Source organism: Sminthopsis crassicaudata, chromosome X (assembly GCF_048593235.1).
Source record: "Sminthopsis crassicaudata isolate SCR6 chromosome X, ASM4859323v1, whole genome shotgun sequence".
NCBI lineage: Eukaryota > Metazoa > Chordata > Mammalia > Dasyuromorphia > Dasyuridae > Sminthopsis > Sminthopsis crassicaudata.
The window spans coordinates 54489933-54517272 of record NC_133623.1 but is presented as its reverse complement, the minus strand read 5'-3'; the positions used below and the strand labels follow the sequence as shown (position 1 = coordinate 54517272).

Genomic DNA, 27340 nt, shown 5'->3' with positions numbered 1-27340 from the left:
TTCACATGGGGTTGTATTTGGTAGAGAAGGACAATATCTCCATGCTTGTCACTGAAGAAAGTATATATTGAGTCAAGAGGACAGATTAAAAGAAATAGCAGAATTGTCTCAAAAATACTATCATCCAAACATTTAAAATAAAGCTTCATCTCTCTCTCAGAACTAGATAAATCTATCCACAAAATAAATAAGAAACAAGCTAAGAAGGTGACTGGGATTTTAGAAAAGTTTAATATGACAGACCTTTGGAGAAAACTCAAAGGGGAAAAAAAGGAACATATCTTTTTCTTGGTGATATGTGACACCTACACAAAAATTGACCAAATATATTAGGTCATAAAAACACAATCAAATGCAAAAAGGCAGAAATAATTAAGACATCATTTTCAGATCATGATGCAATTTTAAAAATATGTGTAATCAAGGGCCATGGGAAAATTGACTAAAATTAATTGGAAACTAAATAATCTAAACCTAAAAATGAGTGGCTTAGACAACAAATAATAGAAACAATAGATAATTTCATTCAAGAGAATGACAATAATGTAACAATGAAAACAAAACTTATGGGATGCAGTCAAAGTAGTTCTTAGAGGAAATTTTGTATGTCTAGATGCTTATGTGAATAAAATAAGAAAAGAGAAGATAAAAGAATTGACCATAAAGCTAAAAACACTAGAGGAAAAAACAAATTTTAAAACCCCAATTAAATATCAAATTCAACATTTTGAAAATCAAAAGAGATTAATAAACTTCAAAGTAAGAAAATTATTGATTAATGTAGCTTACCTGTCATATCTTTAGAGAAGGCAGGAAATTATGACCAACCAAGCAATAGAGAACATTACGAAATACACAATGGATGATTTTGATTACTGAATTAAAATGGTTTTTGCAATTCCAAAGTTGGCTTTATGATTTAAAAAAACAATAAAGAAGATAAACCTTTGGTTAACTTGATTAATGGAAAGAAGAAAACCAAATTACCAATGGGATATTTAGTAAGGGTGAACTTATACCACAGAAGAAGAAATTAAACCAATAATTAGGAGGTATTTTCCCTAATTGTATGCTACTAAATCTGACAGGCTAAGTGAAATGGATGAATATTTACAAAAATAGAGATTTCCCAGATTAGCAGAAGAGAAAACAAAACACTGACATAACTGCATTTTAGAAAAAATAAGTTGAATAAGCTATCAATGAACTCCCTTAGAAAAAAATCTTCAGGGCCAGATAGTTTTACAAGTGAATGCTACCAGACATTTAAAGAATAATTAATTCCAATACTATATAAACTATTCAGAAAAATAGAGGAAGAAGTACTACCAAATTCTTTTTATGACAGAGACAGCATGCTGATACCAAAACCAGGAAGGACCAAAACAGAGAAAGAAAATTATAGATCAATTTCCCTTATGAATATTGATGCAAAAATTTTAAATAAAATATTATAAAAGAGATTATAGCAACTTATCATTAGGATAATATACTATGACTAAGTGGGATTTATACCAGGAATGCAAGGCTGGTACAATACCAGAGAAACTATCAGCATAATTGACTATATCAATAATCAAACTAACAGAAATCATATAATTATTTCAATAAAGGCAGAAAAAGCATTTGACAAAATACAACTCCAATTACTATTAAATACACTAGTGAGCATAGGAATAAATGGAGTTTTCCTTAAAATAAAAATAATCATTTTAAGGATCTATCTACATCTATCTATCTACAACCATCAGCAAATGTTATATGTAATGGGGATAAGCTAGAAGCATTGTCAGTATGATCAGGAGTGAAACTGGGTTGTCCATTATCATCACTGTTATTTGATATTGTACTGAAAATCTTAGCTTTAACTGTAAGAGAAGAAAAAGAATTGAAGAAATTAGAGTAGATAATAAGGAAAAAATCTTATCATTCTTTACAGATGATATGCTGATATGAGAAACTTAGAAACTACTAGAAACAAGTAACAACTTTAGCAAATTTGCAGGATAAAAATAAAACTCATATAAATCATTGGTATTTCTGTGTTACCAACAAAATCCAGTATCAAGAGATACAAAGAGAAATGCCATTTAAAATAACTGCAGATAATACAAAATATTTGGTAGTCTACCTGCCAAGACAAAGCAAAGAACTATATGAACACAATTACAAAACACTTTTCACACAAATAAACAACTGAAAAATATCAATTGTTGATGTCAAGGTAATAGAATAAAATGACTATTCTAACTAAATTAATATACTTATTCAGTGTTATACAATAAAATTGCCAAAAAGTATTTTATAGAGGTGAGAAAAATAATAACAAAATTAATCTGGAATAACAATCAACAATATCAAGGGAATTCTTGAAAAAATAAAATGGCAGCCATCAAAATCAATTGGTACTAGCTAAGAAATAGAGTGGTGGATCAATATAATAGCTGAGGAATACAAGACAGTAATAATTGATTAAAATAATCTACTGTTTGATAAACCCAAAGTCTAGCTTCTAGCATAAGAACTCATTTTGACAAAAAAGTGCTGAGAAAACTCGAAAACAGTATGGCAGAATATAGGCATAGAGTAACTTTCTATACCCTGTATCAAGATAAAGTTGAAATATTTTCTTGATTTGAAAAAAATAACTCCTTAAAATTTAGAATTAGACAAATAGAAGCTAAAGTAAAGAATGATACTACAAGAAAATTAGGAAAACAAGGTACAGTTTACCTGTCAGATTTTTAGAGAAGGCAGAAATTCATGACCAAACAATAAGAGAACATTATGAAATACACAAGTCATTCTCCAAGTGATAAATACTCAAAGGAGATGAACAGATAGTTTTCAGATAAACAATGAAATCTATACATAAGTGTTCTAAATCACTTTTGATTAGAGAATTGCAAATTAAAACTACTCTGAGGTAACAACTCAAAACTATAAATTGGCAGAAAAAGTGATAAATTTTGTAGGAGATGTGGGAAAACTGAGACATTAATACACACTTGGTGAAGTTGTGAAGTAATCCAACCATTCTGGAGAGCAATTTGGAACTATTGTTTTATAACAAATGATGAGCAGGCTTTCAACAAATGTTGGAAAGACTAACCTGAAGTGATACTGAGTGAAGTGATCAGAACAGGAGAACATTGAATACAGTAACAGCAACCTTGAGTAATAATCAACTATGATAAACTTAGTTCTTTTCAATAATAAAGTGATGTAAGGTAATTACAAAAAACTTGTCATGTACAATTCCACTGATATCCAGAGAAAGAACTGTGGAGACTGAATAAGGATATAAGCATTCCATTTTTGCCTTTTGTTTTGCTCATGTTTTCTTTCCATTTTGTTCTTTTTTTTTTTTCAAAGCATGACAAAAATATAAATATGTTTAACATTATTGTACATGTATAACTTATATCAGATTGTTTGTTGTCTTGGAGAGGTAGGAGGCAAAGGAGGGAGAAAGAATAATTGGGAACTCATAGCCTTAAAACATGAATGTTGAAAACGATCTTTTTATGCAATTAGAAAAAAATACTATAAGTTAAAAAAATCACTCCTTAAAATTTAGAATTAGACAAATAGAAGCTTAAAACTACATGAAACAACAAGGAAACAATCAAAAGAATGAAAAAATAGAAAAAAATTGAAATATATTATTGGAAAAACAACTGAACTGGAAAATATATGAAGAGATCATTAAAGAATTATTGAGCTCACTAAAACCCATGATCAAAGAAACAGCCTAGGCATCTTTTAAAAAAATTATCAAGGAAAACTCTAAAAAAATATTAGATCCAAAGAGTACACTGGCCACTTATTTAAAGAGATCCCAAAATTAAAGTTCCCAGGAATATTATAGCAGAATTTCAGAACTTCCAGTTCAAAAATAAAATACTTTAAGCAGACAAAAATAGACCACTGAAATAACATGGAGCCACAGTCAGGATCACACAGAAATTAGCAATTTCCACATTAAAGGAGTGAAGAGATTGGAATTTGAAATTCCAAAAGGCAATGGAGCTGGGATAAATAACACATTCAGAAAACCTGAGTATAATTCTTCAGAGTGAAAAATGGGAAATTTAATAAATGTGAGGATTTTCAAGCATCCCTGGTAATTTAATAAATTTAATTAAAAAAATGACATTCAAACACAAGATACAAGAGAAGTAGGGCAGCTAGGTGGCACTGTTAATAGAACACTAGCCCTAAAATCAGGAGGACCTGAGTTCAAATCTTACCTCTTAGACACATAACACTTCCTAGCTGTGTGACCCTGGGCAAATCACTTAATCCAAATTGCCTCAGCAAAAAAAAAAAGAAAAAAGAAAAAGAAAAAGAAAAAAGAAACAAGAAAAAAGAAAAAGTACAAGCATTAAAAAGTAAACATGAAAGAGTAATCATAATTGGCTCAATTAAATTAAGCTGTTTAACATGCCTATGTAGGAAGACAATATATCTAAATCCCAAGAATTTTATCATTTTGGGGGGCAAAACTTCTTAAACTATGGGCTGCTACCCCACATAGTACAGTGTAACTGAATGTGGGAGTTGTGAAAAATCTGGCAACAGTAAAAGATATCAAATATTCTGCCAAGATTTAATTCTTTATGTAAAAATAAATAAGCACATCTATCTCATTAGTATGCAAATTTGCTTTTATATTTAATACATGATAAAATTATACCTATATCAAATAATTGTTTTAAAATAAATTTCTCTTTTTCATTTCTTTTTATTGATTGAATCATAAATATTTATTGACTTATTATCAATAGATATTTAAATGTATACCAATTTATATAATTATATTCTTCTGGTTATGAAAAAAATTATATTTTCAGATGAATATGGGCCATGAAAGGAAAAAGTTTAAGAAGTTCTGTATTATCACAATTAAAAGGTGTTTACATAAACTAAAAGACATGAGTGTGAGTAGATTATGTAGAAATGATCTCCAAAAAAACCAAAATAAAATGAAGGTATAAGAATGAGGGATGCACTGGGAGAAGGGGGAAGGCAGAGTAGAATGGGGTAAATTTTCTCACATAAGAAACACAACACTAGAAGGGAAAATACAGGGGTAATGGACAATATGTGAACTTCATTCTCAAAAGAACTGATTCAAAGAGAGAAGAATGTGTATATAGGTATGTAACTTTTCCAATAGAGAAATAGAAGGAGAATAGAATAGGACAAAGGGATGGGTGTGATACAAGGGGGAAAGATGAAAGGAGGTAAATGGTTAAGACCAAAATAGACTCTTGAGGGGGGATGAAGGAAAAAGAGAAAGAGAAAGAAAAAGAAGAAAATGAGATGGACAAAAACATAGTTAGGAATCCTATATATGAATGTGAATGGGATGAACTCACCATAAAATTAAAGTTGGCAACAGAGTGGATTAAAAACCAGAATCTAAAAATATATTGTTTACAAGAAACATACTTGAAACAGAAAAATACACAGAATGCTAATAAAGGTCTGGAGTAGAATCTAATAAGCTTTAGCCAAATTTTTTAAAAAGGCTGGGGTAGAGATCATGAGCTGAAACAAAGCAAAAACAAATATAGATCTAATTAAAAGGGATAATCAAGAAAACTACATTTCTCTAAAAGGAATAGGTAATGAAGTTATATCAAAACAGTTTTGATCTAAATAGTCCCATTTTAGAAAAATAAATTGAAGTCATTAATGAACTCTCTAAGAAGAACTCTCCAGGCCCAGATGGATTAATAAGTGAATTCTACCAAATAATTCATTCCAATACTAAATAAACTATTTGGAAAAATTAGTAAAGAAGGAGTACTGCCAAATTCCTTCTATGACACAAATATGATATGATACCTAAACCAGGAAGAACCAAAATAGTGAAAGAAAATTACAGACCAACCCCCCTAATAGATACAGAAAAAGCATAGACCTACACCTCACATTCCATATCAAAATAAGGTCAAAATGGATACAAGATTTGGGCATAAAGGATGATATCATAGACAAATTAGGAGAACAAGGGGTAATTTACCGTAAGGTCTTGGGAAAAGGGATGAATTTATGAGCAAAGAAGAAATAAAAAACATCATAAAAGGCAAAATGGACAACTTTTGATTACACTAAATTAAAAAGGCTTTGCACACACAAAACCAACAAAAACAAAATTCAAAGGGAAGTACAAAGCTGGGGGAAATTTTTATTGTGTTTCTGATAAAAGTCTCATTTCTAAAATATAAAATGAACTGTGTCAAATTTATAAAAATACAAATCATTCCTCAACTGATAAATGGTCAAAAGATATAAACATAATTTTTCAGCTGACAAAAGTAAAGCTATCTATAGTTATATGAAAAAATGCTCTAAATCACTACTGATTAGAGAAATGAAAATTAAAACAACTCTGCAGTACTATCTTACCATTCTCAGATTGGCTAAGATGACAGGAAAAGATGATAAATGTTAGAAGGGAAAACTGGGACACTAATGCATTGCTGGTGGAGTTGTGAAATGATCTAACCATTCTAGAGAGCAATTTGGAGTTATGCCCAAAGGGCTATCAAACTGCATACTTTTTGACCCAGAAGTACCATTATTGGGTCTGTATCCCAAGGTGAGCATAAAGGAGGAAAAAGGACCTGTATGTGCAAAAATGTTTGTAGCAGCTCTTTTTGTGGTAGCAAAGAATTAGAAAATAAGCAGATATCAAGTGGGGAATGGCAGAACAAGTTGTGGTACATGAAGGTAATGGAATATTATTGTTCTATAAAAATGATGAACAAGCTGATAACAGAAAGGCCTGGAAAGATTTACATGAACTGATGGTGAATGAAACAAGCTGAACCAGGAATACATTGAACACATTAACAGCAAGAACATGCAATGATTAACTATGAAGGACTTGGTTCTTCTCAGTGGTCCAGTGATCCAAAGCAATCCCAATAGACTTTAGACAGAAAATGCCATCTGCATCCAGAAAAATAACTAAGCAGACTGAGTGTAAATCAACACATGTTATGTTCACTTATTTTTTTCTGTTTTTTTATCTCTCCCATGGTTTTCCCTTCTGCTCTGATTTTTCTCTCCCAACATGATTCATAAAGCAATGTGTATTTAAAATAAATAAATTTACCAAAACATTTTATAGCAAGGTTATCTGAAAAAGGCTTTATTTCTCCTATGCATATGAAGTATAGAACTGAGTCAAATTTATATAAAAAATAAGAACTGTTTGGCAATCAGCAAATGGTCAAAGGGTATGAACAGCCATGTGCAGAATAAGAAATCAAAATTCTTTAATCATAAAAAAGTTCTAAATTAGTATTCACTAGAGAAAGACAATTTTTTTAAACTAAGGCACTACCTCATACCTATCCACAATTATAGATGTTGGGAGAGAATGAGGGAAAAAAGGAATAATAATGAATTTTTATGGAGTTGTGAACTAGTCCAACCATTCTGGATAACAATATTTATATCCAAAGGGCTATAAAAACTGCATATCCTTTGACCCAGCAATATCACCACTAGGTCTTTGTCCCAAAGAGACTAAAGAAAAAGGAAAAAAGACCAACATATGGAAAGATATTTATAGCAGCACTTTTTGTTGGATTTAGAAATTAAGGGGATGCTCATCAATTGAGGAATGGCTAAACAAGTTGTAGCATATGATTGTGATGGAATGCTATTGTGTTGTGGAAACAAGTGAAGGGGTGATTTCAAAAGAAACGTGGAAAGATCTAAATAAAAGGATGCAAAATGAAGTGAGAACAACCAGAAAATCCTTCTGCATAGTAACAACAATGCTGTAATTATCATCAGATAGGAAGGACTTGGCTACTTTGATGAATATCCAAGACAATCTCAAAGAACTCACAATAATAAAAAAAAGCTATCCACCTTTACTAAGAGAATTGATGAACTCTGAGTGCAAACTGAAATGTAATGTTCTGTTTCTTTATTTTTCTTGCTTTTTTGAAATATGGCCAATATGAAAATATGTTTTGCATGATTTCACATACATAATTGATATCATATTTAGCCTGCTTTCTCAGTTAGTAGGGAAAGGGCGAGAAGGAGAGGATTTGGAACTCAAAATTTAAAAAAGAAAAGAATATACGTAACAAACTTAAATTATCTTAAAATAAAGGAAATATGTTTATTTTAAAAATAAGAAAGAATATATCACATTTCTTTGAAGAATTGGTGAAACACAGGCAGAATAAAGCATCAAACCCATGATCACAGAATGGGAAATCCAAGTCAGAGGTCATGTAGGCCACTGAGTCTAAACTATATTTATGAATCCCCTCTCCAATATCCATAAGTGAACATTCAGCCTTCACTTTGAGATCTCTTATTACTCCCCAAGACCACATATTCTGCTTCTGGATAAGAAGGTTTTTCCCCTTAAATTAAGCTGAAGTTTGATTCTCAGTTTCCATTCATTGTTACTAGTTTTACTCTCTGAAGAAAAGCAGAATTAGTCTATTCTCCACACAAAAACAGTTAAAGTACCAGAATATGGCTGTCAGTGCTCCTCTCCACCATGTGAAATTTTGCCTGACCAATGCAGTAGATATTTTAATTGATCACTTTTCCTATGCTGGGTATAATAATAACATTCAGATTAAGATCACATTACGTATGTCCTCTAAGTGGGGCAGGCAGTAGGCAGAGTGCTACAACTGATGTCAGAAAGATGTCAGACCAAGAAGGGCTTCAGATATTTAATAGCTGTGTAACCCTAGGAAAGTCACATAAACTCTGTTTGCCTAACTTTCCTTATCTGTAAAATGGGTTTAATGATAATGCCCATTGTGATGAGGATCAAATGATATATTTGCAAAGCACTTAGCATAATGCCTGCCACATAGTAATTGCCACATAAATGTTAGTTATTGATATCAGATAATTTACATGAACCCCCATCTCTGTTTCAGACAAACTACCATCTAGCCAGTTTTCCCCCAATCTATATTTATCAAAACACTTTCCATCCACCCCCAGTAGGTGATGCTTCATTTTCCCCTTTTAAGTCCACTACATTAGAATCAGCCCAATGTTCTATCTAGCCTTTTAGACCTTTTTTTGGATCCTGACTGTATCATCCAGTATGTTAGCAAAATCTACACAAATTTTTGTCATCTGAAAATTTGATAAGCATGCTGCCATCTGTGCTTTTATCCAAATCATTGATAAGAATGTTAAATAGACACAGAGTGAGGACAGATATGCAGGGCATTTTAAGTAAACACTGATTTGTTACTATTATTTGAGTACAATCACTCAACCATTTCCGAATCTACCTGGACTATGTTTTGAGGGAGATACCCCTTAGAATTCAGTTTATAGAGATTTTAGAACTGAGACTCTTGGGAGCGGTTGTGTGAAGGCTTCTGGAACTGCATTGCAGGTATTCCTGGAAGGAAGCTATCACAAGAGAACATGGTGGTTTGAGATGCAAAGTGTCTGTGTAATTCATGTTCCTTTTTTTGCACCATGTGCTCTTTCCAGATAAAATTCTTTGCCGAGTTTCTGAGTTTGGGCTCTTATGCTTCCCTAACTAATGATGCTGCTGATTGTCAGAGTGTAGCTGCTGTGCTGATTGGGCCAGCTTTGATGAGATGACTCCAACCACCCCCCTCAGAGGCAGTATCCTCCATGCCTAGAGAGCATGATCCATACACCTCAGCTTCTGCCTTCATTTTTCCAAGGGAGAAGAAGAATTAAAGCAGGGAGAAAACAATCCTTGCCTCAGCTAGCAGCATCCAGTGTTGACTGAATTTATTAGCAGATAGTCTCCTTCACCATGTCCTCCCTACTCCCTACTTACTGTTTATTCCCACTGTTGTTTAAAGAAAACAGTGGCAGCTAATCCTTGTTGTGTATTTAATGGCAGGGATTCCGCAGACCGGGCAAAGCTAGGTGGAAAAACTGAAGGCATACACAGCCTTAATGTGAGGCAAGAGGAAGGCAGTAGAATTAGTGAGCTCCCCCAAGGGAATCACAAACCTTTAGTGTCAATCTGCCTTAGGACTCATTAGCCAGCTCGAGGGTGATTTACAGGAGAGAGGATAAGCAGAGAGAAATTAATAGTCTGAAGTGCATCAAAATCTCCTAGACACAGTGAAGATATGCCCCCTGGGGCAAATGGGAGCCAGTCCCCTAAGGCCCTAAAAAGGGAGCTGTCTTCTGTGTGTACCACGTGGGTCTCCCCTTGGATTCCTTTACCAATTAGCAAAATGTTTTAGCCCTACACCTACCTACTCCTCCAAATCCAGCAGCTTCCAAATGTGTGAGCATTTTATATGATAAACACATCATCTGCCACATCTACGTCATAATACCAATGACACAGTCCTAACTATTGCATACCAAACTAGAAGTTTGTAACACCTGGGTTATTTCCTACACATATATAGTGAACCTTAGAAATACTCCTCTATATTAAAGGTACTCTTTATGGGAGAACTCACTTAAAACCATCAACCATCAGGGGATAAAAGAGATGCAAACAGATACCCAATAAAATGACAAATAACTTTTCCCATGAATACACAAAATATTGTCCCATAAGTTACTGATGGGTTACATGGGAGAAAAGTAGCAGTAATCCTGAGGCCTCCTGACCTCAGGAATGTTATTGTTCTAACAACTGTTTTGTCAATAATCCTAAAATCTCCTGGCCTTAGGATACTATAGCATAGTCCTACAAACATTGCAGATTGTCAAACAATCTGTTGGTCAGTGATAATAAAGTTCCTGAGACAATAGTGAAGAGACCACCCCTCAAATCTATCTGTAAGCCAGAAAATTAGCAAATAAGTAAAATGAAGCTGCCGATCTCTATAACTTTTTCCTATAAATTTATCTTCTTGCTTCTGGTGCTTTGCTAAATTCTTTTGTAACTTAGACCACTTTAACTGGCATTAAAATATATTTTGCCCCTTGACTTGGAGATGAGTTCAAGCCTGCATGACAACAGTCATCTGCAACTCCAGTCCTAAGGACTTTTGAACCTGGTGGCCCTGTACTGGGAGAGTCTGATATCCTTGGGCTTTGCCTTCTCCTTGTCTAGGTAAGCTCCCTTTTATTTCTCCTTTGATCTTATATTTATAGGGATACCCCAAGCACCTAAAGGCTTCTCTGGGTCATCTTGAGCTTCACACTTAGAAAATGTTCCTTGACTATGGATATCCAGACATGGAAAGTCTTGCAATTTTCAGCAAAGTTTTTGGGGAACCTTTTCACCCTACCTGGGATGTTGGAGGAAGCAAAAGGCCATAGATGGTTTTTGGCAAAGATATCTTTTTCACACCATAGGAGAAACTTTATGGCTTTTGGAAATGATGGGACAGTCCTCTTCCATGTCATTTGTTTTCTGTGTCTGTGTCTCTGTGCAGAATGGCTGTGTCATAATTGTTCTATGAGCTACAATTTGTTACCTGGAAAGATTTAAAATGTAGCCAACAAGAAAAACAAAAAAACAAAAAAACAAAATAAACAAAACCTTCTATCCTGTAGTTGGAATGCTGGGAAAGATTTTTTTTTTTAACATCCTTGACTCCCATTTAAAAAAAAAAAAAAAGAAAAGAAAAGAAAAAAGGGGTGGAGCCAAAATGGTAGAGAGTAGAGAGGTGTTTGAGCTCTTTCTGGCTTTCCTTGGATCAAAACCAGATCAAACCTCTGAACTGCACTTGGAATGACAGAACCCACAACTATTTGGAGTATAACATTTCCAGCAGAAGATATTTTAGAAGAACTTCAGAAAAGGTCTGTTTCAATTTGGACAGGGTAAAGGAAGTAGACCAATGCAGGAACCCAGGGCAGAGTGGCATCCACACACTATAGGAATTTACCAGGAGGCTTAGCCAAAAAACAGCAGTGTTTGCTACTCTGTCCTAATTCAGAAGTCAGTGGATTAGCAGATGATCTGTGAAGCATCCAATGCAATTACAAAAGACAAACAGCAAGCCCTTGAATTGTAGCAAAACAGAACTTGGTCACACCCATCCAGACTGGAAGAAATCCAGCAGCATCCCCCAGGGCAGCATGAAGCTGCTGCTGCCTCTGGAGAAAGTTTGGGACACTCTTCCCTTTGCCCTAAGAGCAGACCTCAACCTTTAAAAGTGAGGAAAGAAGCAAAAAGATCTCTGATCATAGATAGTTTTTATGGAAATAGAGAACAGACCTCCAACTCCCAGGACACTAAAGGCAGAACATTTTCAGATGAAGCCCCAAAGAATGACATGAGCTGGTCTCTAGATCACCAGGTTCTCTTGGAAGAATTCAAAAAGGATCTTAAAAGAGAGAAGAAAAATGGGGAAAGGAAATGAGAATTTTGCAGGAGAAGTTGGAACAGGAAACACAGAAATTATCTGAAGAAATTTCCTTAGAAATTAGATTTAGAAAAATGGGAAAAGAATATAACTCCTTACAAAATAGATTTGATGAAATGAAAAAAGGAAACAACTACTTAAAAAACAGAATTTGTGAAATGGAAAAAAAAATCCAACAAACAAAACAACTCATCTAAAAGTTCAATTAGCCAAATGTAAAAGTAGATAAAAAAGCTAATTGAAGAAAATAATTCATTATAAATTTGAATTTAAAAAATGGAATTGGATGATTCAATGAGATGTCAAGAATCAGTCATATAAAACGAAAAAGAAAAAAAAAGAAAAAAATTTAAGATAATGCAAAATACCTCACTAGAAAATCAACTGACTTAGAAAATTGTTTCAGACAATATAAAAATTACTAGATTACCTGAAAAGCATGATGAAAAAAAAAGCCTAGACAACATCTTTAAAGAAATCATCAAGGAAAACTGCCCGTGTCCTAGAACTAGAGGATAAAATAGCCATTGAAAGAATTCACTGATCACCTCCTAAAAGAGATCCCAAAATGAAAATGCCAAAGAATATCATAGCTAAATTTCAGAACTATCAGATTAAGGAGAAAATATTGCAAGTAGTCAGAAAGAAATAATTCAAATATCAAGGAACCACAATCAGGATTACTTAGGACCTTGCAGTTACCATTTTAAATGATCAAAGGGCTATGAATATGGTATTCCAAAGGATAAAGAATCTTGGATTGCAGCCAAGAATCAAACTATCCAGTAAAATTAAGCATTATCTTTCAGGGAAAAAGATAGCCCTTCAATGAAATAAGTGAATATCATTTATTTTTTATGAAAAGGCCACATCTGAACAGAAAATTTGATATTCAAATACAGAGCTCTAGAAAAACATAAAGAGGTTAAAAGGAAAGAAAAAAATTTGTTTCTTTTAAAAGTTAAAAAATTTACAACCCTATGTGGCAAGATATGTTTAACTCTTGAAAACTGTATCTTTTTTAGGGATATGCTCAGAGGGTGTATGTATAATGTGACTTTATTGTGAAGATATAAAAAAACTATAGGTAGGAAAAGGGATTGTACTAAAAGAAGAGGAAAGGAGAAGTAAAATGAGGTAATTTATATCTCATATTACAATTGAGGCAAATAAGGGAGGGGGATGAACATTGTATCAATCTTAATCTCATCAAATTTGTCTCAACAAGAGAAATCAGACATATTTAGTTTCATAGAGAAACTTGACTCACTCTATTGGGAACTAGGAGAGGAAAGGGGAGAGGCTAGTAGAAGAAAGAACAGAAGTAGAAAGGGAAAGGGATTAGAAAGTGGGAAGGGATTATAAAAGGGGAGTGTTGTTTAAGGGAGATGGTGGTTAGAAACAAAACACTGGGAAGGAGGGAAAGGGAGAAAGGAAAGAGAAATATATAACTTGAAGAAAATAAGATGGTGGCAAGTACAGTTAGTCATTTTAACTATGAATGGGGACGTGTTGATTTCTCCCATAAAACAGGCAGATAGCACAATAGATTAAAAAAACAGAATTTTACAATGTGTTGTTTACAAGAAACACATTTAAAGCAGAATGATACATACAGAGTAAAGGTAAAAGGCTGGAGCAGAATCTATGATGCTTTAACTGAAGTTAAAAAAAAAAAAAAGCAGGGGTAGAGATCATGATCTCAGACCAAACAAAAGCAAAAATATATCTAATTAAAAGAGATAAGGAAGGAAACTATATCTTGCTAAAGAGTACCATAGATAATGAAGTAATATCAGTATTAAACATATATGCACCAAGTGGAATAGCATCCAATTTCCTAGAAGAGAAGTAAAGAGAGCTGGCAAGAAGAAATAGAAAAACAATACTAGGAGGAGATCTCAACCTTACTTATCTATCAGTTACTCAGTGATAAAAGTTCCTGAGATAATAGTGAATAGATCATTCCTCAAACCCACCATATTACTAAGTAATATGAAGCTTCTGGCCTCTCTAACTTTTTCTTACAAAGTTATCTTCTTGCTCCTGGTGTTTTGCTAAATTCTTTTGGAACTTAGTCCACTTTGATTGGCATTACTATTATAATAAACTTTGCCCCATGACTTGGAGATGGGTTGAAGTCTACAAATTCTTTTAAGACATCTTGGACAGTCTACAACTCTAATCAAATCTCTTTTGAAACTCAAAAGTCAGGGCATGTACATGGCCAGGACAATTCACACTTCCATAGGGGCAGGAGACATACTCTCAATTGTGCACAACCATAAGTAAATAAATTAATCTAGAAGGGGAAGATCCTCAGGGTTTCTGGCAAAAGCAAAAATGACTGCTTTTTACATTCAATATGATTCAATTAGGACCCAAACAAGACTAACTGGGCTTAACCTAGGACCTATTGGTGGCCAATTAGAATTAGGTTGGGTTTGATTCAAGGCCTGTTCCTTAAGAAAGAAATCTAGCTAGTAATATCTTGGGATTTACTAAGAATCTAGGGAGGATTCAGAGGGGCAAAAGAGAAAATAAATAGCAGTCATTTCTGCTTTGGTCAGAAACCCTAAGGGTGTTCCCCTCCTAGATTCATTCAATTATTAATTTACTTATTTAGATTTTTTTGGACTAGGTGAAAGAGGAGATTATTTGCCTCAATTGCTATCCAGCCTTAATTACTGAATGGGAGTAGACTCAGTCAAACTGAGATCTGTTAAAGACATTAGCTTAAAATGGCCATGGTCTCCCATTTCAGGCAGGGCCATCTCTATTCGTTGGTGATCTATATCTTGCTGCTGGACTGAGATGACTCTTGCAGGGGCAAGAGAGGCAGGTGACCTTGCCCAGCCCTTCCTCACAAATCCAACTCATTTGCATGTTATGGCATCACCTCCATGATCACCTCTTTGAGAATGAAGGACAACAACAATAATTATACTTTTACTTTAGGGGGAGATAGTTCTTAATCTGGAGTCCAAGAACTTACCTTTTTCAGATTTTGATAAGTGTATTTCAATATAATGTTTTCTTCGTGAACTTTTATGAATTTAAAAAACATAATTCTGAGAAATCTGCTTTCTCCTCTTCTTCCTATTCCTACCTCACCACTCCACATTGTCAATGAACTAAAATTCATCAGTATCTAAATTAATCAGGACTATAGTGAGGACATCATTTCTTTTTGAGGTCCGAGGTGGTTGCCCAAAGGGCTACACACTTAAAATACTGAACAATTTTTAATTAAAAGCTATGAAAGAAGAATGTGATATTCCATTATACTCTGTCATCAGAAGATTCATTAACTTTTTAATTTTAAAAATGCAGATGATAGCCAGTGATTTAGGTTGACTAAGTCAAAAAATTCTTTCTGCAAATGTTCTCTATGGTGAATGTTAATTTGACATTTCAAAAATAAATTTGAAGGTATTCACTTTGTGATATGCAGACAAATATTAGGAAGAAGACACTGGGGGCTCAAAGTTCACGTTCTCTCTACAATTCTCTTTCTATGAATATAAAGTGACTGCAGAAGATGTTCCATTCTTTTACTAATATGCCATCAACCAGTTGAAATCACAGAAATATTTTCACATGATGACATTTCAATAAGATGCATTATTGCTTCAAAATAATAATAGCTATGGCAATCAACAACTGGTTAAACACATATAAGATAATTTGTATTTAAAAGGCTGAGCTTAAACCCATTATGATTGTGAATTTTTCTAGTGATGGCTCTTTTTTAAAAGCGTGTTCTTGGTTAGATTTTTGATTTCACTGTTGTGGCATCTTAAACACTGCATATCACAATTCTGCTACATTTTCTCATCTTGGGAAATTCTTCTCCATGTTTTCCCATAGGCCTTCCAAACAATATATTATATAATGTACTGGAAATTGGATCTGTTTTTTTTATAATCTCTTGGGTGTGCCACTGTGCCATTTATGCTGGACATCTACTATCTCTCATATTCACAATGTGGCCAGACAAGTTTCTTTTCTTTTCTTTTCAAATGTTTTTTTTAATCTCTCTAAATACATGCAAAGATGATTTTCAACATTCATTTTTGCAAAATCTTCAGTTCCAAATGTTTCTTCCCCCCTCTCTCTCCATCCTCTAGACAATGAGAAGTTCAGTGGGTTAAATTGTGCAGTTCTTCTGAACATATTTCCATATTCATCTTGCTGAGCAAGAAAAATCAGATCAAAAGGGGAAAAAACAACAGGTAAAAAACAAGCAAACAACAAGGAAAAAAAGTGAAAATACAATGTTGTGATCCACATTTCATCCCCATAGTCCTCTTTCTGGGTGCAGATGCTTCTTTCCATCACAAGTCTATTAGAACTGGCCTGAATCATCTCATTGTTGAAAAGAATCAAGTTCATCATAGTTGATCACATAATCTTGTTGTTGCTCCTGGTCCCATTCATTCCACTCAGCATCATTTCATGTAAGTCTTTCTAACTTTTTCTAAAATCAGCCTGCTCATCATTTCTTATAGAACTATAACATTCCATTATCTTCATATCCTATAACTTATTTAGCCAGTTCCCAAGTGAAGAGCATCCATTCAATTTCAAGTTTCTTGCCAGTACAAAAGGGGCTGCTAACAAACATTTTCATACATGTGGGCCCTTTTCTCTCCTTTATGATTTCTTTGGGTGTATACAAGCCCAGTAGAGATACAACTGAGTCAAAAGGTAGGTAGTTTGATAGCACTTTGGGCATAGTTTTAAATTGCTCCCAGAATAGCTGGATCACTTTACTACTCCACCAAAAATGCATTAGTGTTCCAGACAACTTTCTTTTCTGGACCTACAAGTCATTCATCATGCTTTTATTATTACATTTCTAATACAATTTATTGTCAGAAACATGTAGCAATTTACTTATATTCTTCTTTACTTTGATGAAAAGCTTATCATCTGTTGAAACACTTTATTATTTAAAGATTCCAAGTGACTACTCCATAGCTTTCTTTCCTTAGGTTTTGTTTATTATTCTTTTGTAATAACTTTTTGAAAAAAAAAAACTAATTTTCTTAAATTTATTTTTTGTTTTCTCCAATTTCAGTAATTAGTTTCTTAATTTCACTCAGGTCCTAGATACAGAAATGGCAAATCCTCTACTGCTATGGGTCCCAAAATCTTTCCTTTCAAAAACTTAGCATTCATCAGCTCCAATTTTTATTTTATGTTTTAATCCTTACCTTACTCCAATTCAAACATCAGAAGCGCTTCATTACAACTTAGAATCATAAGATCATTTATTTAGAGCTAAAAGAGATCTTAAATGCAATCAAGTCAAAGTGCATCCTTTTACTTAATATAAACTGACTTATGCCTTCATATCCACTAATTCTTACATTATTATCCACATCCAACACCAGAGACACAAGCATAACCAAGAGAGCACAGATTATGGTTGAGAGCACAGGAATACAATGAACATTGGATGGAGGTGACCAGAAATGCAAGCACATCTGGTCCACATTATATGTGTGCCTACAAATGGAAGAGAGTAGGAGCTATGTTCACTCCAGACTCCAGAGTTTCTTCTGGAATATGAGGACTTTGTCATCTCCTATAGCATTTATAAATGTGGAAATAAGTTCATATGTTATATAATCATTTCTACTTCTGCTAAATAATGTAAATGTACTTTTCTGTTCATTTTCTTCTTAATATAGACATCCACCTGCTACAAAACCTTCAATCTTCTTGGGAATTACTAGCTGGTGAAACATCTCTTCTCAGAAAAATCAACACTACATTCATTGGAATAACACCTGATTTCATTTTGACCCAGTGATGGGTCATATATGCTCAATTTTAGTTTTCTCTAATTTTAAAAAATACTCCAAAAGGAGATGTAAGGAAACTTGTTTAATTTAGTTTTCCCACTGCCACAAGTAGAAGAGGGCAAAGAACTTTCCTGAGAGAATCAGTCAGTCACCAAGGATTGGTATCTTTCCAGAGCATAAAGAGGACTACAGATAAAATCAATTCCATTGTCCTGTAAACAAGAGTCTCAAAATAACTTAGAGATAGTAAATGGAGAAATGATTTCCCTATTCATTAATGTGATCCCCAAAATATCAGAGTAAATGTATTAGTTTATTTAAAGAAAAGGTGATAGACAAAAAAGTGAGATGGAAGTCAGGCCATGAATACCTGTAGGTCATTTTCTAAAACTAAGGTGCAAATGTGCATGAAGAAGTAGTTTCTATTCCAGAAGTTGCCCACAAATAAAATCACAACTTTCCCCTTCCCCCTCTTTTTTAGGGAGGAAGAGTTTTTAAATTTTCACTTATCTTCTATGGCAACATGTGAAAGTACACACTGGTAGGGATTTTCCCTGCCAAATTAGGCATTTGGATGACAAAATCAAACTAAGAAGATTAAAGTTTGCTTAAAAATCTCCAGGCAAATAGAATAACAGCCAAGTTTTCTTTTTAAAGCAACTTCCTTACCACACCTCTCAAAAAACTATTATACTCATGTACAAAGTTAGTTAACCAGCCATGATCCCTCACCTCAAGAAGCTCTTGAGCTCTTGGGCTTCCAACTGAAAATGTCAACAAAGCAAAGACCAAGCAAAAAGTACGTGCATTAATTTAAAAAGGCACATTTATTATACACATAGACACACAGAATATGATTAACATGAAGTTAACTGGACAGGCAGATTTTTTTGTTTAGTTTTGCTTTAGTGTGTTTTGTTTTGTTTGTTTTTTACAAATCTACACATAAGCATGAATCCCAAGTATAAACCCCAAACCTTTTTTTTTTTTTCTTCTTTTTACATTTTTTTTATTATATATATATATATTTTATAATATTATCCCTTGTATTCATTTTTTCCAAATTACCCCCCCTCCCTCTATTCCTTCCCCCCGACGACAGGCAATACCATACATTTTATATGTGTTACAATATAATCTAGGTACAATACATGTGTGCGAATATCATTTTCTTGTTGCACAATAAACATTAGAATCCAAAGGTACATGCAACCTGGGCAGACAGATATTAGTGCTAACAATTTTCATTCCCCTCCCAGTGTTTCTTCTCTGGGTGTAGCTACCTCTGTCCATCATTGATCAACTGGAAGTGAGTTGGATCTTCTTTATGTTGAAGATTTCCACTTCCATCAGAATACATCCTCATACAGTATTGTTGTTGAAGTGTACAGTGATCTTCTGGTTCTGCTCATTTCACTCAGCATCAGTTGATTTAAGTCTCTCCAGGCCTCTCTATATTCCTCCTGCTGGTCATTTCTTACCGAGCAATAATATTCCATAACCTTCATATACCACAATTTACCCAGCCATTCTCCAACTGATGGACATCCATTCATCTTCCAGTTTCTAGCTACAACAAAAAGAGCTGCCACAAACATTTTGGCACATATATGTCTCTTTCCGCTCTTTAGTATTTCTTTGGGATATAATCCCAGTAGTAGCGCTGCTGGGTCAAAGGGTATGCACAGTTTGATAACTTTTTGGGCATAATTCCAGATTGCTCTCCAGAATGGCTGGATTCTTTCACAACTCCACCAGCAATGTATTAGTGTCCCAATTTCCCCACATCCCCTCCAACATTTGTCATTATTTGTTCCTGTCATCTTAGCCAATCTGACAGGTGTGTAGTGGTATCTCAGAGTGGTCTTAATTTGCATTTCTCTGATCAGTAGTGATTTGGAACACTCTTTCATGTGAGTGGATATAGTTTCAATTTCTTCCTCTGAGAATTGTCTGTTCATATCCTTTGACCATTTATCAACTGGAGAATGGTTCAGTTTCTTATAAATTATGGTCAGTTCTCTATATATTTTGGAAATGAGACCTTTGTCAGAACCTTTGTTTTTAAAAATATTTTCCCAATTTGTTACTTCCCTTCTAATCTTGTTTGCATTAGTATTATTTGTACAGAAACTTTTTAGTTTGATGTAATCAAAATCTTCTATTTTGTGATCAATAATGATCTCTAGTTCTCCTCTGGTCATAAATTCCTTCCTCCTCCACAAGTCTGAGAGGTAGACTATCCTCTGTTCCTCTAATCTATTTATTATCTCCCTCTTTATGCCTAAATCATGGACCCATTTTGATCTTATCTTGGTATATGGTGTTAAGTGTGGATCCATATCTAATTTCTGCCATACTAATTTCCAGTTTTCCCAACAGTTTTTTCCGAATAATGAATTTTTATCCCTAATGTTGGAATCTTTGAAACCCCAAACCTTTTGCCACATGATACCAAAACTGGCAGAAAATCAAATAAAATTAATTGGCCCTCCCTGTTTCATAAAACAAAAAGAGTGGAAATTTTTACTACTCAGAAGATAATTTGCCTATTTAAAAACCTTAGGGTCATCCTACATCAAACTTTTAGAATTCCAAATGTTACAATTTTGTAAACAAACTTGAGTCTTGAGATAAGCTCTGATATGAAACTGTGAAGACTGCTGGTCTTGGATTTCAGAATAGTCAGGTTAAAGAATTTCCCCTATTATTTAGGAAGGTTGGCTTGGCTGGCGAGCAAGCCCTCAAGTCTGTTTTTTCTTTTATTATTCCTGTTCTTCACAATACTTTTCCTTCCTCTGCTTTTGAACCCTTACATTAATTCCAACAAAAGCCAACAGTTTTGCAGCACTTCATTTATGATGGTGCTTGTGAAGATACTCACAGTCAGGATGTGGGAGAAGATAGTCGTGGGAGGGCAGAAAATAAACAATGATATAGGGACAGATGGTATAAACTAAAAAGAAATAAGAACACATGTGTCATACCTGAAGAAGTAGTGCCATCATCCACATTTTGGAGACTAGTTATCAGCTCACAAGCTCTTATATCTAGAGCTGGAAGGAATCTTACAAGTGATCTCATCCAACCACCTTATTTTATAAAAAGAGAATTTTGGTATCCAAATCCATGGAGTAATAGGAAGGGAGGAAGGAGGGAAAGAAAAAAAGGAGGAAACTAGCATGTATTAAGTGTCTATAGCATTTTAGGTACTATGATAAGCATTTTACAAATATTATCTCATTTGATCCTGGCAATCATGAGAGGTAAGTACTATTACTATCCTCATTTTACAGATGAAATAACTGATCCAAACTGAGATTAAGTGACTCAGCCAGGGTCATACAATAAGTAAATGTTAATAAGGCTGCATTTGAACTATGGTCTTCTTAATTCAAGGCCCAGCACTCTATCTACTGTACGAGTAGCTACCAAATTAGAACTCAGGATTTCTTTGTAGCACACTGTCTCCCCTAGTGAATGCTGGCTGGAGTAACGAGTTTCCTGTGTTGAAAAGATTCTAACAAAGGTTTAATATGACCATCTATACCGTTCACACTGGAGGCACTTAATAAATGCTTACTGAATGAATGAATGAATGAATGAATGAGTGAGTGAGTGATAGTATAGAAAGGAATCAACCAATTGGAAGGAAGATGGGTAAGACCAAAACCATGGACCCTTACATTAAGATTATTTGATCTTTGTATAAGATAAATGGCTTACAGTTGAGATAATGGGAACATTCTTAAGACTCAGTTTTCCTCTCTGTAAAATGAGGAGTGGGTATATGCTCCTATGATTATAGTACTTTGTAAACAATCTTGAATCTTGAGACAACCTCTTATATGGAACTGTGAAGAATGCTGGTCTTAGATTTCAGAATAACCGGGTTAAAGACCTTTCCCTATCATTCAAAAGTTACAAGCAAGTCTCTTACTTCTTTTTTTTTTCTGAACCTCAATTTTCTCATCTAAAAAGAAGATAATATTATCATACTTTCTAAAGATATTCTAAAAATTCCAGGAAATGTAAAGAGTTTACAAAACTGAGACCACTGTACAACGGGCAGCTACAAGTAATCAATGACTGAACTACTAAGAAAGTAGCTTCTAACACTTAGCTGATAAGGTAGAGGAAGAGGGAGCCTGTAAGAATAGCTGAAAAGACAGCAAAATGCTCAAAATGATGGATGCAAAATGGTCCAATTTTTAATCATGATATTTGGAAGATTTAATTAGAACTTTTAAGGATGTCATAACAGTAAATGACTGCCATAAAATTCAACTTCTTTGTGAAAACCCAAACTTTTTGCCTTACACAGCTCCTGAGAGAAATTTATCTTCCTTTAATTTTCTTGTTTTATTAACAGAATAAGGATTGGGTTGATGCATATACAGATCATTTGTACAAGTGAGCTGAGCTTCCTTGGCCATGTCTTTCAGAATTGTAGGACTTGCTCTTGGGAATGATGAAGCAGTCCCCTTTCTGGTCCTATGATCCCCATGATGGTGAGAATAGAGGAGAGGAGTACAACCAAGAATTTTAGTAGTAGACATTGATAAGGGGGAAAAAAATCTTCTTGCTAGAACTTAAGAAGCATGACTCTGATCTCTAGTATTCTCTCCTCTATTTGCTAAATATGTGGGGTCTTTGTGAAACTATCTCTTGGACTTCCTGTGCAGGAATGGGGAAATTAAGAGAAGGGGCTTAAACTCCTTAGATCTGACTGCAAGGAAGAGACTTTTTCTGTACTTATTTTGGAGATATCCATCAACAAGATGATTAGCACCAAATCATATCCTGGCTTGCCAGGGGGATGGACCTTGAGAGATTTAAGTAGTATGAATGCTGAAATGATGCTTAAATGGCCCTGTTTGGGTACCAAAATGTCAAGTCCAGGCTAGCTCCTCTGAAGGGCTCAGAATCAGCCAAAGTCAGGAGAAGCAAAAGTCCTTGCCCCATGTTGGGCGCCAAAATGTATTATCCTGTTGTCTCTCAATTGTAATCCTTTTCTGGGAGGAGGTTTCTTTTCTGTAAATCCTTTTCTCTGTGAGCAGGTTTCTTGGGAGGCTTCTAGAGCCTCCAGGCAGAGCAAAGGTAGAATCTCTAATCCTCTTATTCCTGAATCCTGGTTCATTTTATCCTCCCAGAGAATGGGCTTGTGGGTATTCCAAAAATGTAAACTCCTTTAAAGGTGTAAACTCCTTTCAGAAGACTAAAGGTGTAAACTCCTTTTAAAGGTGTGAACTAAAGGTGTGAATTCTGAGCTAGAGAATTGTTAAGTACTATGCTAAATTAGACAACCGAGTTAGCACCTACTAATCTTAACATAACAGTAATGCCTATTATTTCATATTTTAGTGTTTCAAGTATCAACCTTCTGAGTAGTATAAAAGGAGTTATGAGTTACTACATCATGTTTTCAGTCTTTCTCAATAAACACAGGAATGATTTCCCTAGTTCTTTTGAAATATTTCTTTTCTGTAGAAGAAAGAAATGGCTGTCCAATATCTGATGTATAGTGTACATTGAATACCATTCTACTCCCTTTTCAGGAGACTAAATGTGAGTCAAATCAAAGCTTCCTTGACATGATTTTCTAATGACTCTGGAGAAAGGATTTAAGGAACAAGAGAGAGCAAAAAAAATGTCCTTTAAAAAAGAGCCAGAACTGAAACCATATCCATACCGAATCTGGAGCCCCTTAGTAGAAATGATATATCACAGCTCTGCAGTAATTCTATTATTACATAAGTGTTGATTTTTTTAAATAATAATTTCATTGAAATAGGGCCCACCTGAATGCTGTAGACAAGATTTACAAAGTGCTTTATATAAAACAAGCCCAGAGTTTTCTACATATTCTGTTTGCTGTTTGACCTTCATTCTCCAATAAGACCAATGATACCAGGAAGGTGATATAATCTTGTTTTGCAAATGACCTGGATTTCTTGAGGAAGGGCTGGAAACCTGCAAGGTCATCTTGAAAGGTCACCAACCTCACCAATCTCCTCCAAACTATCTGGATTCAGTGGCAAGATACAGATCAAGACAAATGGAAATGGCCTTGGATGCAGTGGGAGACCTTGGTTTTTCTAAGCTAATGTCTTTCCCAGGTTTCAGTTATTCAGTTATTAAAGTTAGGTAAGAAATGAGGCCAACATGGCCCCTTTTACCTAGTCAAAAAAAAAAATCAATATGGAAAGGAAAGACCCTCAGGGTTTCTGGCCCAAACAGAAGTAATTGCTATCTACACTTATATTGAGCCAACAGAATCCAAATCCAGACCATCTGAAGCTTGGACTATTATCTATTGTTGCCAAAACAGAGAACCAGAGTAATTTGGACTTAGGGTGTGGTCAAGAGATTCTTTGAAACCCAAAGGGCTTTATCAAATCTTTGGTAATCAATGTTGCATTTCAAGAATCAATTGTGAAAGTACAAGGGGCAACAAAGTACATACAAGAGCTACATAGTACAGATAGTATTCTCTTATTCAAGATGCCTAAAGTGAAATTAAATAGCTTGCTCAATAGCTAGAAAGTTACAGAGACACATCTTTTTTTCAGAGCTCATCTAACTCCATACTACAGATCAAAACCCGGTTTGTGACTCAGAAAAGACTCTTGGAGCTACCTGAAATACACAAAAATGGAGGAACTTTGATCAGGTCATCTACCTAGTAAGTACCAAACTGATAGTTTCCTGAGGTATTGTGCTGACCTAATTGCTGTATGCCTGTGAAACCTGGACAGTAGCACCAAGCCAAGAAACTGAATCACTTCCATTTGAATTGTCTCAAGAAGATCCTGAAGATCAACTGGCAGGATAAGGTGCCAGACACCAAGGTCCTTTCTACAAACTGAACTGGCCCCTCTTTGTAGTGGCCAGAAACTGGAAACTGAGCGGATGCCTATCAATTGGAGAATGGCTGAATAAATTGTGGCATATGAATATTATGGGGTAAGAAATGACCAGCAGGATGATTTCATAAAGGCCTGGAGAGACTCACATGAACTGATGCTGAGGGAAATGAGCAGGACCAGAAGATCATTATATACTTCAACAACAATACTATATGATGATCAATACTGATGGACGAGGCCCTCTTCAACAATGAGATGAGCCAAATCAATTCCAATAGAGCAGTAATGAACAGAACCAGCTACACCCAGTGAAAGAACTCTGAGAGATGACTATGAACTCCTACATAGGATTCCCAATCCCTCTAATTTTGTCCACCTGCATTTTGGATTTCCTTCACAGGCTAATTGTACACTATTTCAAAGTCCGATTCTTTTTGTACAGCAAAACAACTGTTTGGACATGTATACATATTTTGTATTTAATTTATACTTTAATATATTTAACATGTATTGGTCAACCTGCCATCTGGCAGGCGGGAAGGAGGGGAGAGATTAGAACAAAAGGTTTGGCAATTGTCAATGCTGTAAAATTACCCATGCATATATCTGGTAAATAAAAACTATATTAAAAAAAAAAACCTGAACTTCCCAACATTCAAACTCTACTGCAGAGAATGAAATTCTGCTGGGCTCACTATGCTGTTTCAATGTCAAATGTATGTTTGTCAAAAGACTTTCATGGAGAACTCACACAGGCAAGTGCTCACATTGTGGTCAGAAAAGGTGACACAAATACTTTCAAGGATTCTCTTATAAATTTTGGAACTGATTGTGCAACATGGGAATTGCTGACATAGAACCACCCAGTGTGACATGGCTTCATCAGAGAGGGTGCTGTGCTCTATGAGCAAAGCCTAATTTCAGTAGATCAAAAGAAATATAAAATATGCAAATTTAGAGAATCCCCTCCAAATGTACATAGAAACTATGAGCTCATATTGGTCTGATTAGCCATAGTTGTAGACACCATAACTTGATTCTAAAATAGCCATGACATTTTAGTCTCCTTGGAGAATGGAGGACAGCAACCAACTAACCAAGTAAAAGTGAATATTTAAATTCAAGCCTTTCTAACTTCCAACAAAGCACTTTTACTGCTCTACTATATTACCTTGCCCCTTATTTTTCCACAGTACCTGCCACTTCACTATTATAATCAGGGGATCTTAGTTCCTTTTCAATATTTAGAGGTGTGAATGCTATTAGCGATACCTTCTAATTATTAAAACCATATTTTCTTCTTTCAAACAACTGACATTTAGTAAATGATTAGTATGTGCCAGTTAGAGGGATAAGAATTAGGAAAACAAAGGCAAAAGATAGTCTCTGACTTCAGAGTGCTGGAAGTCCAATGCTTCAGATCCTGATTGTGATATCTAAAGATAGACATAGTACATGTACAGGCTTAAACCTTTAAGAAAACAGTCAAATCAGATATTCATTCTAATTAGATTCTTTCTAATTAGATGCCATATCTACATTATTTGGATTCTGTTTCTTTAATAACCTAAGGCTATAACCCAAGTGCCTCACTGCAAACACTAGTAAATGAATGAAAATCAAATGGAATGGAAAAAGTATTTATTAAATAGTTACTACCCATCAACAGTGCTGGGGATATAATAAAGGGAAGGCAAAAACTCCCTGCTTTCCCCTTTCTCACCTGACCACACTACAGTGGTATTTTACTGACTTACTTCTCTACAACGCCCCTTGAAGTTCATTATTGGGATAGCCTCATCCTTCTGTAATATCTCATGAACCTTGGTACTCCTTGAAGTTCATTATTGGGATAGCCTCATCCTTCTGTAATATCTCATGAATCTTGGTACTCTACCTCATCACTACTCTCTAATGCTCTGGATGGTAGGATCATGAACACCAAACCTCCAATTAAGGAGAGACTTCAGCTCAAATATCTTCTCATTTCTTACCTGGCTATACTATTCTGGGACTTCCCTGGCTTTTCCACTAGGCCTCCTTCACCTTACCTAACTCCTGCCCCACTAATTTTCTTTTTTATCCCTTTTCCCCCTCAAATAAGAAAACCCTCAAGGGCATACTTATTTGTATTCTGAGCACTTAGAACAGTACCTAGCAGATTGCAAATCCTTAATAAATGTTGGTATGCTATTGATTATTGACTATTTTAGGAAGTTCACATTCTAATTAAAGAACATATAAAGAAGAGAATTCAGCTAGAGGGCAGATCGAAAGGTCCAATACACATCATGTTATAGTGCAGAGGTGTTTGGCA

General features: G+C 34.7%; 1 protein-coding gene across 7 annotated transcripts in view; it reads right to left on the bottom strand.

Moving 5' to 3' along the window:
* The window catches only part of TENM1 (teneurin transmembrane protein 1), a 3105198-nt gene that overhangs the window by 1352273 nt on the left and 1725585 nt on the right, over positions 1 to 27340 (bottom strand). The window lies entirely within an intron of this gene.